This window comes from Canis lupus, chromosome 1 (assembly GCF_003254725.2).
Source record: "Canis lupus dingo isolate Sandy chromosome 1, ASM325472v2, whole genome shotgun sequence".
NCBI classification, from domain to species: domain Eukaryota; kingdom Metazoa; phylum Chordata; class Mammalia; order Carnivora; family Canidae; genus Canis; species Canis lupus.
The window spans coordinates 117072125-117078124 of NC_064243.1; positions in this window are offsets into that span (position 1 = coordinate 117072125).

Sequence of the window (6000 nt, forward strand, 5' to 3'; positions counted from 1 at the left end):
TAATAATAGGGCCATACTAAGAATATGAAATATTTTTATTTTCGAATAGTTGGTAACTGTTGATAGTTGGGAGTTATATGTCTCAGCCTTTTGGCTAAGGGCAAGTGTAAAATGTCTAGTAAAAGCAAAAATTTATCATCACTGGGGCATTACTGTCACCAGTCATAAAAGGGATCTGTTTTGTTCTAGTGTGATGTCAAATTTGAATTTTCATGATTCCTTCTTCTCATTATATAAGCTGGTCTTCAACCAATACATTTTGAAGTACTAATCATTTCCTTTAAAAGATCACAATGGAGGATCCCTGGGTGGCTCAGTGGTTTGGTGCCTGCCTTTGGCCCGGGACGTGATCCTGGGGACCCAGGATCAAGTCCCGCATCCGGCTCCCTGTATGGAGCCTGCTTCTCCCTCTGCCTGTGTCTCTGACCCCCTCTCTTTCTCTCTATGTCTATCATGAATAAATAAATAAAAATCTTTTTAAAAATTTATAAAAAATAAAAATAAAAAAAAATAAAAGATCACAATGCTGGGGTGCCTGGGTGGCACAGTCAGTCGGGTGTCCAACTCTTGACCTTGGTTCAGGTCATGATCTTGGGGTTATGGGATCAAGTCCTCCTACTTGCATGCTCTCTCTTAAAAAAAAAAAAAATGAAAAGAAAAAAAAATCACAATGCCAAGATCTCCTAAAGAGGACGGATGCCTCTCCTATGACTATCCTATAATCCAGCCATTTGTCTCTGGGAATCCCCCCATCTGTATCTACCAAATGTTCTGAATGTATTCATATTAGCCCCAAGCTGGAAACCACCCAAATGCTCTTTACCAGTAGAATGGGTAAGTCCATTATGCCATATGCATATAAGGGATACTATTCAGCAATAAAAAGCAGTGAACTATTAGCACTTGCAACTACAGAGATGAATTTCAAAAGCATTACACTAAATGATAAAAGCCACACTCAAAAGACTAACCTTACCATTCTCGAAATAAAGTTCTAAAACAAGCAAGACCAATTGAGGGGGATAAAAGCCAGGGGAGTGGTTATCCTTAGGGGCGTGGTGACTAGAGGGGATTTCTCTTTCTTGATTTGGACACTGCTTACATGGGGTATTCAAATTGCGAAAATTTGTCAGGCTGTACAGTCACAGTAAGTGCACTTTTCTGCGTATATGCATATATTCTTATTTTCAAAGCGTCTTTTTGTAAAAGATTGTATTTATTTATTCATGAGAGACACAGAGAGAGAGAGGCAGAGACACAGGCAGAGGGAGAAGCAGGCTCCCTGTGGGGAGCCTGATGCGGGACTTGATCACAGGACCCCAGGATCACGACCTGACCTCAACCACTGACCCACCCAGGCACCCCAATTGCAATGTGTTCTAAAGAGGGTCAAGCCTTTCCAAAGAAACGTATTTGATGTGCCAAAGGGGTGTTTTCCAAAGGGGGCACAAGAGATTATTTTAGGCTACGAACTTGAAAGGAAATGACATGAACCCATGTAACTGGCAGCTAATGGGAAAATGATTTAGTTCTGATCCCGACGGTGCCATCCAGAAAAGCTCAGTAGTTCGATGCTCTGTCCTAAACACCTCTCTCACCTTGCTTAGAGGAGGTCTCGCTTTCTGACTAGAATCGAATAATATATTTTCATTGTATTTCTTTTTAAGACAAGGTGTTTTGTTTCCCATGGTCAGTGGTGACAGGAAAGTCTTTTAAAAATCTCAATATAAAATATTTAAAGTATTTAGGAAAAAGTAGAGAATACCTGTAACAAACACCAACATCCTTCCTACCAGCTTTGTCAAATTATTTTTTCTATATTCACTGAAGATTCGTTGTTCTTTTTTTTTTAAGAGGCATACATTGCAGATGGTATTTGAAGCCCCCCCGATTTCACCCCAGAGATAACTTCATTACTACATTTGGGGCTCATCATCCTCCACAACCCTTGCATGCTCTTTTTCGGATCCCAGGTGCCCTGGGTTGAGCTAATTTCACACCCTCAAGATATCTCTTGTCTTAAATTTGACTTATTCCCTTATAACTCCATATCCCAGTCGCTCTCCATGCCCTCTGCTGGCAAACACTAATATGTCCGTATGTATCCTTCTAGTTGGGTGTGCTCCTGTAAGACGGATACCATCATTTTCTGTGTATTTTCTTTGTTCCTTTTTTGTTGTTTTTGAGATTTATTTGTTCTTAGAAAGAGAGGGAGAACCTCAAGCTGACTCCATGCTGAGCCCGCCGTGGGGCTCCATCTCATGACCCTGAGATCACGACCTGAGCGGAAACCAAGAGTAGAACCGTTAGCCGAGGGGGCCCCCCAGGCCCCCCAAGGGCGTATTTTCTGATATACATACCCATGACTGTGTTCAATCTTTTCTCGCTTGGCACAGGCTTTAGGACCCAGAGTGTGCAGCTTCTCATGGTTGCCCGGGGCCCCTCTGGTATGCCCTCTCCACAGTGTACCATCTCCTCCCCAGTGAGGACACTCAGGCTCCTTCCAATACCCCCCAACCCCGACCACTACCACTGTGAGCACCCCCCATGCAGGGCCCTCAGGGACTTCTAGGTGTCCTTCCAGGGAGAACTGTTGGGTCGTGAACAGGTATGTGCCAGGTTGCTTTCCGCAATGGCTGACCCTTCCACACTCAGACCAAGAGTTCGTGAGGGTTCCCACACCCTCCCAACACCACTCACACTTGCCATTATCCAGCTTTCTAGTTTTTGTCAGAGTAATTCCATGTAGTGATAACTGCCATTATTTCAATTCTCACTTCTCTTATTACTAACAATTTTGAGCTTCTTTTCAAATGTGTGTGAGCCTTTTGGGTTCCCACACTCGTATTTTTGAAATGGTTTCATATTTTGAATATGCATATGTTCATCAATATATAGAACAGTTCTCGATTTTTAGGTAAATTCTATATAAAGTGCACCTCATATATCCTCATGCAATGGACTTTTTTCACCTTCATTTCACCTTCATTATGCTTTTGAAATTTATTCATCACATATGGGACTCTAGCTCATCCTTTTTGTTTTGTTTTGTTTTCTTTTTTCTTTTTTTCTTTTTGGCAAGAATACTTCCTAGGTTAGGTTTTCTTCCCAAATTCATTTTGACAAAGATGATAAAGAACATAGGGCACCTGGGTGGCTCAGTGGTTGAGCGTCTGCTTTTGGCTCAGGTTGTGATCCCGGGGTCCAGGAATCGAGTCCTGCATCAGGATCCCTGCAGGGAGCCTGCTTTTGCCTCTGCCTCTGTCTCTGTGTCTCTCATGAATAAATAAATGAAATCTTAAAAAAAAAAAAAAAAAAGATGATAGGGGCAGCCCGGGTGGCTCAGGGTTTAGCACCACCTTCAGCCTAGGGTGTGATCCTGGAGACCTGGGATCGAGTCCCATGTCAGGCTCCCTGCATGGAGCCAGCTTCTCCCTCTGCCTGTCTCTCTCTCTGTTTCTCATGAATAAATAAATATTAAAGAAAAAAGATGATAGAGAACAATGGCAGTGCACACAGACCTAGTGACAGTCTGCAACCTGAAGTCTGAGCACTAAGGTAATAAGCAAACTTAAAACTCAGGTGCTCCCTGGGTCAGCTGAGCAACAGAAGGCCTGAAATGCATGGGGAGGTGCAGGCTCCCAAGAAAGGGGGACTTCGGAGCTGGGTGGGGCCAGCGTCAAGTGCAGGATGAGGAGAGAGGAAAGAGAGAAGGCATGGGGTGACCAGGACGCACTGTGAGGCGGTGAAGCAAGGAGGAAGGTGCTAGGGTGGAGTAGTCAAAAGGGCTTTTTAGGGATCCCTGGGTGGCGCAGCGGTTTGGCGCCTGCCTTTGGCCCAGGGCGCGATCCTGGAGGCCCGGGATCGAATCCCACATCGGGCTCCCGGTGCATGGAGCCTGCTTCTCCCTCTGCCTATGTCTCTGCCTCTCTCTCTCTCTCTCTGTGACTATCATAAATAAATTAAAAAAAAAAAAAAAAGGGGGGCTTTTTAGTTTTTTCTCAAATTCACTGAGCTCCGAGTCTGTGATCAGGCCGGAACTAAGCATCAAGGACACGGTGCACGTGAGTTTTGTCATGCCCAACCTTGTGCGGGGCCTTGCTGGGAAAACAGCGGTGATCAGGACAGCTGAGTTCCTGCCTTCATAGGTTCACAGGAGAATAGGAAGACAGACATTCAGCGGAGGATGACAGCCCAATATGGTCAAGGAGATGCAAAGTGACCCGGGGAACTGAGAGAGGAAGCACAGGTCAGAGTGATCAGGGCCAAAGTGGGGGAAAACAAAGGGGTACGTGTCAGCTCAAAGGAGGCATGTGACCCAGCCTGGGTGTAGAGGAAAGCTTCCCGTTGGAGGAAGAGACTGAGGTCAGCCAGTAAAAGGAAGGAAAGAACATTCCTCATGGAGGGAACATGGTATATACACACAATGGAATATGATTCAGCCTTAGAAAAGGAGCTCCTGTAACATGTGACAACATCGGGGAACCTTGAAGACATGATGCTAACTGAAACTAGCCAGTCTCAGAAGGGCAAATAGTGCACAACTCTACTTATTTGAGTCATCTATAATAGTCAAACTCATTCAAGGGGAGGGTAGAATGGTGGTTGCCAGTGCTGGGCGGGGCTGGGGGTGGCAGGGGGGGAGGAAATGCAGAGTTGCTAATCAGTAGGTACAAAGTTTCAGTTATGCAAGATGAGTAAGTTCTAGAGATCTGCTGTACAAGATTGCGCCTGTAGTTAACAATACTGTATTGTGAGCTAAAAAAAAAATCTGTTAAGAGAGTAAATCCTGTGTTAGGTGTTCTTACAACAACAACAATTTAAAAAAAATTTAGAAGGAATATTTCCTCCTTATCTCCGACCTCCAGAAAGGAGACCCATGTGCTGAGAGCAGCTGATATTTAGAGAGCATTTCCAACATACCGGACACTGTTCAAAACATCCCACCTATAGTATCAGGCACTATTCTACACACCTTACATGTAGCATCTCATTTCATCTGTATAATGGCCCTATGAGGAAAGTGTCATTAACTCCATTTTATAGATGAGGAAACAGACACAGAGAGGTCAAGCCACTTGCTCAGAGTCTCACAGCTGGTAAGCAGGAGAGCCTGAATTTGAAACCAGACAGTCTGGCTCCATTGCCTAACCCCTTACCCACTACACTGTACTGCTTCCCTGTGTGTATACTGCCTTTGCTGGAATGTTTTCCTTTTTTTTTTTTTTTTTAGTCAGAATATATTCATGTATTAGTCATACAATTTGAAAAGCTTAAGAATATCAGATTGACAAGGAATGATAGTTAAATACTATTGTTAATGGAGAAAAGCAAGGTTCAGAACATCAGAATAACAGGCTATGATAGTGGACGGGCAGGTGGGAGGGAAGGTCTCCTTGCAAATGTATAAATTATCTTCAGAAGGAGACGCAAGAAACCAGTCGTGGCAGTCCCTGCTCATAGCTAGAAGAGGTGAGGAAGAAACCTATTTTTCCTGCATAGTTTTGCACCTATGAAAAAGTTGAGTGATCTATCAAATGGTGAAATAGTTTTTCTACCCTCTTTCCCCCAAATAACATGGTTTCTGAAAGCCACTCAGGGAGAACCTCTGTGGACATCCACGAGTCCCCAGCAGAGAAGTTCTATTACACCAGTGGTGCAAACTGGATACACTGCAGAGAAATTTGACACAACTAGGGGTCAGGAAGCAGCTGGGAGAATGGCAGCTGGGGGTCTTGGGGGCGCATCCAAGGGACTGGGATCCTACTAATCGCATTGCAGACATCAAGGAGAATGCCTATGCCTTGCCTGTGGATCCCCTCAACTGATCCACGGGCATCCCAGTGCTCCACATGCCTCACCCACCCATGGCGGGCTCCCTGTGCACCACCGAGGACCGTAAGAGTTTTTGAAGGTGGCTAGTACACATGTGCAGAAAGTCGGCTGACCCAGTAGGACTGGGAGAAAACACACAAACTTGAGCAATCAGCACAACCCAAG